Here is a 14,906-nt window from a genome sequence, read left to right as displayed (position 1 = left end):
GCAAATATATATATAAATATTTTGCTAAATATAATATATATAATTTTTTGCTAAAATCTAAATATATATTATATTCAGCAATATATATATAAATATTTTGCTGAATATAATATATATGTTGATTATATATACTTTACATATATATTAACAAAAATATATATATATAATTTTATATAAATTATATATATAAATAAATAAATATATATAATTTTATATAAATTATATATATAAATAAATATATATATATAATTTTAGATTATAGATAAAGAGGTTATTTTATTACCTAGACATCCCTGCATTTTGCTCTTGATGAAATCTTGCCATTTCCCTTGAGGAGGAATGGTAGTTAATTGTATCGCAGTGGTTTAGCAAACCACAAAATTTGGAGAATTTCTATCCCTGCAAAGTTTGAGGTTTGCTTGCGCCCACATGAGATACTTTATATGGGATTTGGAAAGCAACATGAAGCAACAGCCACATTCTTTTTTGTACTCACAAAGATTGTTCAGAGCATCCAACATTACTGTAGCTCACATGTCATTAAACTGTGGTTCACTTTGTAGGTGTAAGGCAGCAGCCACCCAGAGGTTTCTCCAGCTCCTCCCAGATACATCCTTCAGCTTCTGAAGTTCCTGGGCCAGGTGTGTGTGTAGCTCCATGTCAAAGAGCTCCAGTTTCTCCTCCTTGCCCCCTACAGTATCAAAGTTGGTAGCTTGGAGGTGGTGAGAGAACCCAACAGGGTCCAGCTCGTCTTCATAGGTTCCAGTTTGGTGTTGCTTGCCCCACTTTATTTATGTCCCTATTTCTTGCTCTACTATTTGCCCTGCTGACTTGAAGGCCCAGCGTCAGATCCCAGAGTAAAAGCTATAGCTAACCTGTTTAATATCTATATTAAATATATTAAATCTGTCTATAATAAATCCATAAAAGGGGGCACAACTTATCAGGAGACCCTAATAATCCTAAAGACTAATAATCCCAAAAGACTCTGCGTCTGTAACAGAATTTCGAAGTATGTGAAGCATTAACTGAAAGAACTATATGAAAACATAGACAAATCCGTAGTCAGAGATTTTAACATCTATATCAAAAATTAATAGAACAAGTAGAGTTTCAGCAAATACATAGGACACTGAGCAACACTTTCGACCAACGTGACTTGACTGAATTTATAGAATACTCAACATAAAATGCATGGAAATATATTCTGTTCTACCCAATATTGAACAATTGCTACTAAGATAGACCACATGCTGTAGAGTGAAACTGCTGTCAATTACCAGAGTAAGATTTAAGTCATACAAAGTATGTTCTCTGACCACAGTGGACTTAAATGAGACACTAATAACAAGTTAGCAGCAGAATTCCCAAATTTGGAAACGAAACACATTTCTAAATATCCTGGGCTAGGGTTGCCATAACATAATACCCAAAACCGTGTGGCTTAAAGAACAGAATTTTTTTTTTCTTTAGTTTTGGAGCCTAGAAATCCAAGATCAAGGCATTGGCAGGTTTGGCTTCTTCTGAGGACTCTCTTGGCTTGCAGAACACCACCTTTCTGCTGTGTTCTGACATGGCCTTTTCAGGTGCCAAGTGGCAAAAAATTGACTCACCTGATACTCATATTTCCAAGAGATAAGTGCATGTGTATTCCTGGTATAACTTGTGTGTCCATAATTACTTCTCTTATTAGGACAACCATCAGATTATAAAAGAGCCCACAGATAGGATCTCATTTGCATGTAAACACTTTGAAAGCTCCATCTCCAAACACAGTCACAGTCTGGAGTGCTGGGAGTGAGAGTTTCAATACATGAATTTCGGAGGCAGGAAGAGGGGGATACAATTCAGCCCATAACACTATGCATCTAAGAAGAAATTCAAAGAGAAAATTCAAAAGGTACCTTGAACAGAATGAAAATGAAAATAAAACATACCAAAAACATACCAAAATTAATGGGAAACTGCTAAACTGGTACCTTCAGGATAATTTATAATATAAATGCCTGCATTAGAAAAGAACAGTCTCAAAGAAACAACCTTAGTTTCTACCTTAAGAAAAATAGAAACCCAAAGTCACCAAAAAGAAAAAAAAAAGGGGGGGGGGATTTAAAAAACAGAGTGGCAACCAATAAGATAGAAATAATGAAGAAAGTCAATTTGAAAAATAAAGCCTGTAATTTGAGAAAATTAGTAAAATTTATTAACCTCTCCTTCCTTAGGCTGATAAGGAAAAGAGAGAGAACAAAAATTGCCAATTGTAGAAATGAGAAAGCTGTTATTACAGATTCTACAGATATGAAAGGAATAAGAAGAAAATATGAAAATTTTGTAAATTTAACAATTTATAGAAAATGGTAATAGTACTGAAATATATAAACTACCAAAACTCATTCAAAACAAATAAACTGCATAGACAATGGTTTACGAGGAATATTGAATTCATCCTTAAAAAACTTCCTATAGGGGCGCCTGGGTGGCTCAGTGGGTTAAAGCCTCTGCCTTTGGCTCAGGTCATGATCTCAGGGTCCTGGGACCGAGACCCACATCGGGCTCTCTGCTCAGTGGGGAACCTGCTTCCCCCTCTCTCTCTGCCTGCCTCTCTGCCTACTTGTGATCTCTCTCTCTGTCAAATAAATAAAATTAAAATTTTTTTTTCTAAAATTAGCAAACTCCAACAACAAAAAATAAATGCAGTTGGTTCTCATTGTTCATGAACTTTTAATTTACTATTTTGCTTATTGGCTAAATTTTATTTCTAACCCCCTAACCTATACTTGGAGTACTTCCGCATTCACTTCCCGACACGGACAGAGTTGCCAGAAATTTGACTCAAAGGACAGTCATATTCCCAATGAGATAAAATAAAGCAATGCCCTGTGTTCTTGTTTAAGCTCTTATCTTGTAAACAAGTATCCTTTTCTTGGTCTATTTGTGTCACATTTTTGACATTTCTGTTGGTGATTTTGCTGTTTAAAATGACTCCGAGTGTGGTACTGAAGTGTTGTTTTGTGTTGTTAACTGCAAGAAGGTTGTGATGGAAAATATGCATGTATTATGATTTCATCAGGTGAGTTATAATGCTGTTAGTCATGAATTCAATGTTAATATATCAACAATATGTATTAAATAGTCTTTAAGCATAAGTGTACATAAACCACGGTTATATATTGATCATTTAATGAATAGTTGTGATCAGAGGTTTACAGGAACCTAATTTTGCATTTTCCATAGAAGCAGTGTTTAGTGTCCATTAATTCAGTGTTCACATTGATATTATAAAACATAAGTACAAAAATCAACTATTTACTAAGTGGGTGTTATTTCATAAATGTAGAAGACTAAAAAGAATATTCATATTCATCTTTGTACATATAATTGATCCTATATGTATCGTGATTTAAAAAAAAATAAAATAAAAACCTCTTAGCAAACGTGGAATAGAAGTAAATTTCTGGAAGGTATGGAAACCAATTATTAACATTGTACTTTAAGATGAAAGCTAAATGTTTTTCACCTAAGAACAGAAACAAATCATGCATAACCACTATTAATATTTCTTTTCTGTATTATACTGGTGGTTCTAACCATTGCAATGAAACAAGGACAAAAAAATAAAGATTATCTTGATCAGAAAAAAATAAGAAAACTATATTTACAGATTGCAGAATTATCTCTATAGACGATCCAATGAAATTGACAAAAAAATCTGCAAAAAATATTTAATAAATTTGGCAAAGTTATAAGGTATAATATCAATGTATAAGAATAAATTATGTATTGATATACTAGTAGTAAACACTGGAGGTTGAGATTTAAAAATAGCATTTATGTGGCACCTGAGTGGCTTGGTCAATTAAGTGTCTGCCTTTGGCTCAGGTTATGATCCCAGGGTCCTGGGAGAGAGCCCCATGTTGGGCTCCCTGCTCAGTGGGGAATCTGCTTCTCCATCTCCCTCTCCGTCTATCTCTCCACTTGTACTCTCACTCTCACTCATTCTATATCTTAAATAAATAAATAATATCTCTCTATATATATATATCCTCTAAAAATAAAAATAAATAAATAAAAATAGCATTTATATTAACATCAAAAATACCTAATATTGGGAAAAATCTGAAATTCCTAATATTTAAGAAAAATCTGGCTTCTTTCATTTTGTAGAAACTAAAAAGTTTATTCTAAAATTTACATGAATATTGAAAAGTTTAGAACAACCAATTCATATTCCAAATGAAGACGAAATAATATAGAGTTATACTATCTGACTGCAAAGTTATTATAAATATAATAAATGTAGTATGGTATGACATGAAAATAGAAAAACAGATCAAGGATGAACAGACAGATAATATATTTACTACTTGCATATGTGGCAAACAATTTATATCTAGAATAAATAAAGAACATTTTAAAACTTAACAAAAAGAAAATAGAATCTTAACCAAAAGAAACAAAATTTTAAGAAATGGGCACATGATTTGAATATAAAATATATATTATGTATATAATATATATTTATAAAAGCAAATGTAGGATATACATACAATGGAATATTATTAAGCCTTAAAAACAAAAGAAATTCTGCTATTTGCAACAACATGGATGGGTCTGAAGACATTATGTTAAGTTAAATAAGCCAGACAGAGAAAGAGAAATATTGTATGCTCTCATAGTCAGACTCATAGAAACAGAGAATAGAATGGTGTTCACCAGGGGCTGGGGAGAGAAGAAAATGTGGGTGAGATTGTTAAAGGGTACAGAGTTATGAAAAATAAGTCCTGGAGATCTACTATATAGCACATTGCTTATAGTTAATATTACATTGTATACTTAAAATATGCTAAGAAGGTAGATCTTATTTTAAGTGTTCTTACCACACACATTAATAATGATAGTAATAATAATAATAATAAAAGGGATGGGAGGCATCTTTGGGAAGTGATGAATAGGTTTATGGCCTTGGTGGTGGCAATGTTTTCATAGAGTATATTTAACCCCAGAATCATCGAGTTGTATGCATAAATATGTACAAGGTTTTAACATGTCAATCATACTTCACTAAACTAGTTTTAAAACTGCAACCGTTTTAAAACGGGTTCTAATGAGCTGCTCAGAGTGCCAGAAAAGAATGCATTTAAACCCAGATGGAACAGATCACAAAGATAATGGAAAACCTCCCACTTTGGTTGGTGACCAGCATGATTGACTACAACATGCAGATTACCATGGCCTATATGAAGCACAGGAACCGCAGCTGCTAAATCACAAGATGAGGATGAAAGTTCCATAGAAAGTGATGAATTTGATATGAGCAATTCAACACGGATGTCAGCTGTGAACGCTGATCTTAGCTCCAGTCTGGAGGAAAGAATGCAAAGGACTCAGGCTCTTCATGGCCAGCAAGATGGATGCCTGGATGGCTCAGTAGGTTGGGTGTCTGCCTTCAACTCAGGTCATGATCCTAGAGTCCTGCGATGGAGTCCTGCGTTGGGAATCCCTGCTCAGCAGGGAGTCTGCTTCTCCCTCTGACCCTCACTCTGCTTCTGCTCTCGCTCTTTCTCAAATAAATAAATACAATCTTAAACAAAACAAACAAACAAAAAATAGCAACTAAACACATGAAAACGTACTCAACACTATTAACCATTAGAAAAATGAAATAAAGCCACAATTAGTTCTTACTACATCTTTTAGGAGGATTAAAATTAAAACATGACTGATTACAGCATGTGTTGGTGGGAGTGCGGAGCACTAGAGTCTCCAGCACTGCCAGAACCTTTTTGAAAATTCTAGAACCCTTTTGAAAAACAATTCAGTAGGTTCTTACTTAAACTCGCATCTACCATATGACTCAATCATTTCATAACCAGATATTTATTCAACAAAAATAAAAGTATATATTCTTAGCAGCTTTATTCATAATAGAGAAAAAACTGGAAATGTCAACTATAATAGGTAAACAAATATATATATGGTGGCACATATATACAATGGCATATTTGTCATCAATGAATATGAATGAATTTTATACAGATGCCAACATGAATGAATATCAGAATTATTTTTTAAAAGATTTTATTTATTTATTTGACAGAGAGAGATCACAATTAGGCAGAGAGGCAGATAGAGAGGGAGGAAGGGAAGCAGGCTCTCTGCTGAGCAGAGAGCCCGATGTGGGGCTCAATCCCAGGACCCTGGGATCATGACCTGAGCTGAAGGCAGAGGCTTTAACCCACTGAGCCACCCAGGCATCCCATGAATCTCAGAATTATTATGATGAGTGAAAGATGTCTGACCAAAAAGTAGTTCATGCTGTATGATCTCCTTTTCATGAAATTCTAGACCATGAACACACAGTCTATGGAGATGGGGATTTGGAATAGGCAAGGGGGAGCATTGCAAAAGGGGACTAAGATATGTCAAACTTATCAAGTTATGTGCAATTTCTTTATCTTAGTTAAACTCTCAGAAAGAGCTCAGTAAAACTCTTACAAATACTTTGTTAAGGAAAATAAGTCATAAACAAAGAAAGTATTGAGTATGACTCCATTTATTTGAAATTCTCTAGTAGCAAGCCAATGTTTGCCTCTTATGGGAGGGTGTAGGACTAGGAATTATTGGGAAGAGGTATGAGAGAACATTCTGGAGTGACTGTACTCTTCTATATCTTTATCGTATTTTGACTTATATAATTCCTTCATTGTCAACTCATCCATGAACTTAAGAATTAAGGATTTCATTTATTTTTACTTTTCTCTCCTTAAAGAACATACAAATAGCAAACCTAGCTTATGAAAACCATTGCCAAAGTGTTTAGGGGTTGTATATTGGTATTTGTAACTTACTTTGAAAGTCATTAAAAATTTAAGATGTGCTGATAGATAGCTACAGGAATAGATATGTTTTGAAGCAAATACTGTAAAATTCTATTTGTAGGATTTATGTAGTGACTCCATGAGAATTAACTGTATAGTTCTTCCTAGTTTTTTGAATATTTGAATATTTTTTATAAAAAATGTTCTAAAAACTCCAAAAAATGTTCTAAAAAACTCCAAAAGGATGAGGCTACATAGTCATCCAAATGTCTAAAATTAAAAATGCTATCTGTCGGGCAATTTGTACTATCATAGACTGCTTGCAAGAACACAAGTTGATATTGCAACACTGGAGGAATCTTAATATTTTCTAACTGAACTGAACATATGCAATATGCTATGAATATAGCAATTTCACCCCTAGGTGAACACACAGAAATTCACAAAAGTAATTATAAGATTTTTCATAGCAACATTATTCATAATAGCCCCAAACTTGAAACAACCTAAATTTCTGTAGAATGGATATCATATTGTGGTCTCTTCGTTTAATACACTATTATACACCAATGAAATGGAATGGACTGTAGCTATACAAAATCAAGATGAATCACCTGAACATAATATTGACTAAAAAGAACCAGATATAAAAGCTTAAGTAAGGTATGATTCCATTTATATGAAGTTCACAAACAGGAAAAACTAATCTACAGCTTGAAAAATCAGTAGGGATTATTTTGGGGGAGAAGAAAGGTATAAAAATTGCTTTAAGCACAAAGCGTGTTTGTGGGTTGATTTTTTATTTCTTGATTTTGGTATTTGTTACACATACATTCATTTTATGATATTTAATTGAACTGAATTATTTTTCTATGTGTATTTTTTTTGTATATTGGTCACACCTCAATAACTGATATTTAACAATACTTGGGTTTTTTTCCAACTAGATAGAAAAATATGCCTCTAAGTCCAGCATTACGTAAGTACACTAGATATTTTATATGAACATGTGTATAAGAACAGGAATACACAAAATTCTTTCCTTAATTTTTGTCAACATGGACATGTATGTGAATAGGACAGTTTGATAATAAATATCAAAATAGAACCTTGTTTTTTTTTTCCCCTCAAAATCTGTGATTGACTAAATGTAATGGAAAAGGAGAAAGAAAGTCAGCAATGTTGCTCAGAGTAACAAGCGGTCAACAGGAATGAGAAGATAAGTGCAGATAAATAGTAAAGAATTGACAAGAAGCCAATCTTGGAAGGCTTTGTGATAACAACATATTGGAGCCTATCTGACTAGACCAATAACTCAGAGGGAATAGAGGAATAAATTGGAGAAATGGTAACCACACAAAGAGTGGGGTTGTCCCAGGGGAACAATGTAGTAAATTTTTGCCACAGAAGTATATAGAAATGTAATAATATTTGCTAAAAAGACTTGAGGCTGATAGGAAATGCATCAATTTAATATGTTCTGTAAACTCTCATCAAGTGTTAAAGGCAATGACAGTGTAACAGTCATGTGTCATTTGTTTCTCAAGGTTGTTCTGAAAGGTAGGTACTTTAACTTTCATACTATGAATGTGGAAACTAAGAGAATTTTAAGTAACACTCCTAAAGTGAGGAGCCACTATTTTTATATGGGTCTATCTGATATCAATATGTATGATTTCTCATATTCTTACAAGCTATCAAAATTTGAAAACAAAGTATATATATTTTTATGTGTTTTTTAAATACAGAATTGACCATGACTGTTAGAATTACGAAAAAATAAATTGTGAAAATAGATTCCAGAATTTACTCTCTTTTAACCTGCTTGCAGTAAGAAGGATGAGAAGGAGCACTCTTTGGTATTACCTCCTCATGAAAAAACAAATCAGTAAAAAATAAATTGGTACAAGAAAGAATCATTACATTTAAGCTGCTTCTCCGAGGCTTAATATATTATGTTTATATCAAATTCCACTTTTCTGATCATTTTCTATATTCAGGCCTGACTCCCATGGTTAGTATTTCAAAGTATTTTTACTATTTGAAAACCCGTTTTGTTTTATGAATGATAATCATTATTAACATTAATGTTACACTACTGCCATCTTGTGAGGGCTCAGGATCTCTACCATTCCTTTGAAATGGCTTTTGCCAGATTGCAAAAGCAGATAGATTGTAGAAATCAGCAAATTACCTTTGATGACATAATATAGGCTGCAATTAAAATGTACTTTGCAACCAAAAAGTCATGCTTAATTAGGAAGGGCTTTAAAAAAAATTTCAATATGGGGGCACCTGGGTGGCTCAGTGGATTAAGCCTCTGCCTTCAGCTCAGGTCATGATCTCAGTCAGGGTCCTGGGATCGAGCCCCACATCTGGCTCTCTGCTCAGCAGGGAGCCTGCTTCCCCTTCTTCTCTCTGCCTGCCTCTCTGCCTACTTGTGATCTCTTTGTCAAATAAATAAAATCTTTAAAAAAAAAATTTCAATATGAATTTCTCATGGAATCATTCTTAGCTACTTATCTTGGCTATATATTTTTACTTATTTGTATATATACATATATAAAATAGGAATCAGCTTAAATTAATACACATTAGATAAGACTGCTGTAAGCAGAGTCAAAATTCTAAAGAGTAAGCCTTAATTAAAGAAAATTATTAAATAATAATCTCTTCTCCTTTATGATTTTTCCCCTGTGGCTTTGTAAACAGTGAGTTGAACACAATGAAGAAATTTTGATTAACAATAAAAGTATTAGGGCACAAGGGTGGCTCAGTGGGTTGAGCGTCTGCCTTCAGCTCCAGCGCTGCGATCCCGCCTCTGCTCAGCGAGGAGTCTGTTTTTCCCTCTCCCTCTGCCTGCCTCTCCCCCTACTTGTTTGCTCTCTCTCTCTGTGTCTCTATCAAATAAAAAATTAATTAATTAAAACAAAATAAAACTTTATTGTTGAATATTGTGAGTGTTTAGGTACTCTAAAGAGTGTGATTCTGGGGCGCCTGGGTGGCTCAGTGGGTTAAAGCCTCTGCCTTTGGCTCAGGTCATGATCTCAGGGTCCTGGGATCCATCCCCGCATCGGACTATCTGCTCAGCAGGGAGGCTACTTCCTCCTTTCTCTCTACCTGCTTCTCTGCCTACTTGTGATCTCTGTCTGTCAAATAAATAAATAAATAAATCTTTAAAAAAAAAAAAGTGTGATTCTTTGGGAACCATTTGTGAGTTATTTACTTGCATTTAATGTGAGATAGTTTTAAAAAATAATAAGTTATCACTCTTCCCTAAACACACACACACACACACACACTGTATTTTCTCTTGAGATACTTGAATTTAATTAATAATAACAATTCTTTCAGATCTCTGATTTATCCAATGATATTTATTTTATTTCCAATTTGAATGGAAAACATATCTTCTACACTTTTGTTATGTTTCAAAAAAAACGTGCTTTAAGAAAAATGTGTTCATGTAGAATAATCTTTCCTTAGTATATATAAAACTAAGTGAATAAAAGGCATGAGATTATATGATATACTTGCATGATTTGACAAGACAACCTAGATAATTCAGAGAACTGAATGTTTGTTTCATCAATCTTTGGTCAAAAATCCCAAAAGATTGGTTAGAATCACTGGATATTTGTCTATGATTAAGATTATGATATCAACTTACACTGACAGATCCTCAGTGATTTATTAATAACTTTGTAAATTATTTTTCTGTATCGAGAATCAACTATACTGTTACGGAAACTGGACTGGATCCTGATGGAAGAACCAAGAGGCATTTAGAGACTTAGGAGGATTGGAGGTTTATTTAATACAGGTGGGCTCTGAGGAAGCTGTTCTTCAAAGGTCTGAGCTCCAAGCACAGGCAGGGAGGAGAATTTATACCCTTCTACTTCTACATACTTGGCATGAGTGAGAACAGGGTAGGAAAGAGGAACCCTGAAGTGCTTTAAGAGAGGGACTGGAATTCCCTTGATTTGGTCAGCCATCTTGGAGTACAGTTTTTCCCTTATCAATACTTGCACATAAGTTTTTACCTATAGATTATATTTCAAATTATTTCTCAAATAATTAAGTCTCTTTTTAAAAGAGATTTCAATACTTAAAAAAGAAAATTAGGATCTTTAAAATATAAATTAAAATTAATTTATAGTTAACCTAAATAAAAATTTTGTTCTTATAGAATAACTCTATAATCAAGTATATTTATTTAATCAAGATGGAAAGAGATTGCTTAGCCTGCAGGAAGATAAGATAAGGTTGTTTAGGTCTACAGGAAGAAAGAGAGAAAAAAATAAGTGAGAAAGAACAAAGGAGGAAAGAGGGAGGAAGAGAGGGGAAAGAAAGAAAGAGAAAATGCAGAAAATCTTGCAAATCTATAACAGGGAAACCTGCTTGCTTTTTGTAACTTACATTTAGGTGGCATTTACATATAACACTCCCATTTAGTTTTCAAAAATTAGGAAAACAAACTACATCTAAAACACATTTTTGGCTCATAAGGGTATTTTTTTTTTTTCCTCAGAAGAACATCTTAAGGACAAGAATCAGAGTGAAAAAATGCTTTTCAGGGCAGATTACTGTAAGTCAGGATTGAATCAAATGGTTCTGGAGTGAAGGGTAAAATCCAGTCAATGGCTGGCTGTTTTAATAAATTATTTAGAACAAGAGTGATGTAGTATTAAAATTATTGTTACCATTAGAGAAATTGAGGAAATCAAATGTCTAATAATTTCCTTTATTGAAGACTGCACCAAAAGTGGTTATCAAGGATATGCCTAAGTGTAAAATTACCAGAATATGTTCTTTTCTCTATGTAGGTTTTTTTTTCTTGTTCTATTAGCCAATATTTCCTTCCTTTTATCTTCCCTTTCATGAGGTTATGAAAAATAATGAGTGCAAATTTCTGGCTTTCTTATTTAATTGTCTTATAAGGCAGAGCTCCTGGAAAGAGGTTAATACATAGTTTTAAAAATAGTTGCAAATCCTTTTTTTTTTATATTCACAAGATATGTATAAAATTGGTTAACTTATGATCACTTATTATAACTTATTATTGGTTAACTGGTAATATAAAATGACATAAAAATGCTGGAGTTTCACTTAAAATACTAAGTGTCAATCAACACTTGAAAAAAATTGTCACTATGTACAACTTGTGCTAAATAAAATCCGTTTGCTAAAAAAGGAGGAAAACTTGATTTTTAAAACTGTTTTTATTTATACTTATCAGATGAATATTTTTGATTGTTTAATGTATCTATTATTTTCATTATGTTTCAAATAAATCCTCTCTCAGTTAAGAGCAGCTGAAATTGAGTTTGGTCTTTTTCAACTGTAAAAATCCTGATCATGACATAATTTCACTTATAAAATGAAAATTCCCATATTTTGCATATTTTTCTATTATACAGTTATTTTTAACAGATTGTTTGTAACATAGCCATTTAATCAAATGCCTTTCTATGATTAGGTTAGATTCTGCAATTTTCTAATGGCTTATTTTCACTAATTTAAATATTTTCCAGTGAATCTCATTTACATGTGAAAATATCTCCATGTAAGTAGCTACTTTCTTGGGGTGCCTGGGTGGCTCAGTGGGTTAAGCCTCTGCCTTTGGCTCAGGTCATGATCTCAGGGTCCTGGGATGGAGCCCTGCATCAGGCTCTCAGCTCAGCAGGAAGCCTGCTTCTTCCTCTCTCTCTGCCTGCCTCTCTGCCTACTTGTGATCTCAAATAAATAATCAAAATCTTTAAAAAAATAACCACTTTCTCTAGCTATTGGATCTACTTCTCACTATATGAAAACTTCCCAAATTGGTGATTTGACCTCTAAAATTACACTGAGGGATTAGGAAACATATGGAAGGGATAATTTATACAAGAGGGAGTTTTACTTTCATTCGAGCCTTTGAAACTATTGGAAGACATTTGAATAAGGCAAAAGTCTTTCTAGTAAATTACAAAACCTATTACTGATTCCATGATGGAGCAGGCCAATGAGTTTTTTTAGCTATGCTCTGCTTCCTGATAACTTCCTCAAATGAAATTTTATCTTATTTTTGCAAAGGGCTTGAAATTACTTTCAGTAATATGTGAGGCTCATCAGTTTCTATTTATAATTCTCTAATATTAAAACCTCGGATGGGCATCAATGCACTGAACATCCTACAGAGATTTGCAATCTCATTTACATGTTGATTCAACCTGGACTGGCATTTGTGATAATGATCCAAAGACCTTTATACTCTTTACAAAACTCCCTAATAAAACACTGGCATTTGTTTGTTTGGAAGGCTGCACTTTATGGTGTTTTAATTATTGCTGTGCATTATTGCTTTCTAAATCACTTGAGGGTATGTACATTGAACACTATATGGTTCTTTATCAAAAGCTGAAAGAAGAACAAAAATGGTGATTATCATTGTTCCTCAACATTGTAGACATGGAATCGGAATATAATTTATGACTTTCATTACTGTAAAATTTCTTGCAAATCATTTATAAACACTGTAAACTATTTCAATCTTGTCCAAAAGAGGTAATAAATTCTTTGCATCATTTTTATATTTGTTATACTGTGGGGAAATAGCACAGTGGTCACAAAGCTAATTGCTTAAAAAAGCAATAAGTAAAAAATAGTTCTTTATGCATGATGCAACCTGAGTCTTAAAAGATTTTCTATAATGTGATTTCAGTGCTAATTACATAGATCAATAAAGATGTTAAGCTGGCTTTTTTGGGATACAGTTATTAGTGCAGCAGTGATAAAAAGCTAGGGGAAATAGCAAAAGTATGTTTCCAATATAGGAAATTAAGTGATTAAATATAAACCTTAATTAGAGCATCAATACAATGCTACTGCTCAAGTCTCACCACGGAAATAGAAAGCAGAGAGCCACAGAACCATTGGACCATCTGGATCATGTTACTAACATTTTTTACCTATAGCACTTAATCTGAATTTATATATTTAGGGAGTAAGATGCTCAATAAAAGAAAAAAAATAGATTATGCATCTTACAACAATAGCACTGTAAACCATTATAAGATATTGAGATACTCTCTGTTCAACCCAAAATTAATAATTCACTGCAAAGGATTCTAGAGACATCACATGCTACCAGAGCTCTCTTCCTGGCACTGGGAGGTCAACACTAATTTTTTCAAGGGCTGCCACAAGTACCACAAGACACGGTCTTCTGAAATCATAATAGTGCTTCATACTATAATTTCAAATAATGCACAACAATAAAACTAGAACTTGTGTTACCAGAAGCCTTGTAATCTTTTTCTATTTAAATAGTGAAAGTTCCTAACTAAATCCTATAATCCTTGAATGTACCAGTTCTTTGTAAATTGGCACTGTTATTAGGAGCCAACACATTATGGTTTATTTTATTTTATTTTATTTATTTATTTGACAGAGAGAGATCACAAGCAGGCAGAGAGACAGGCAGAGAGAGAGGGGGAAACAGGCTCCCTGCTGAGTAGAGACCCCCTATTGGGGTCTCAGTCCCAGGACCCTGGGATCATGACCTGAGCCAAAGGCAGAGGCTTTAACCCACTGAGCCACCCAGGCGCCCCCACATTATGGTGCTAATGGATTTTTTTATGAAACATCTACCATAATTATATGCTCCCTTTCTCTCTGGTGACATTCTTTGTCTAGATGCCTATTTTTGTTTATTGTTAATATAGTCACTCAAGCTTTCTCATCAGTAGTGTTTGCATGATACAATATTTTAACCCTTTTAACCCGAGTCTTTAGACCAGAAAGGGAGATTTTCCTTCCTTCTTCTTTGTAAAACAAACAAACAAAACAAAACAACAACAAAAAAAACCCTTGAGTTTCTAATATCTTAATGTGGGATACTGAACGTTCATTTTTAGATAATACTTAACTGAAAAACAGTGCCTTTTTTTCTAGATAAAAACTGTTTATCCATTTTTAACAAATAATCCAATTGAAGAAACTCTGATTTTTTTTTTTTAAAGATTTTTTATTTATTTGTCAGAGAGAGAGGGAGAGAGAGCAAGCACAGACAGACAGAATGGCAGGCAGAGGCAGAGGGAGAAGCAG

This window comes from Lutra lutra, chromosome 2 (genome assembly GCF_902655055.1).
Source record: "Lutra lutra chromosome 2, mLutLut1.2, whole genome shotgun sequence".
NCBI classification, from domain to species: Eukaryota; Metazoa; Chordata; class Mammalia; order Carnivora; family Mustelidae; genus Lutra; species Lutra lutra.
This window is presented reverse-complemented; position numbering follows the sequence as displayed.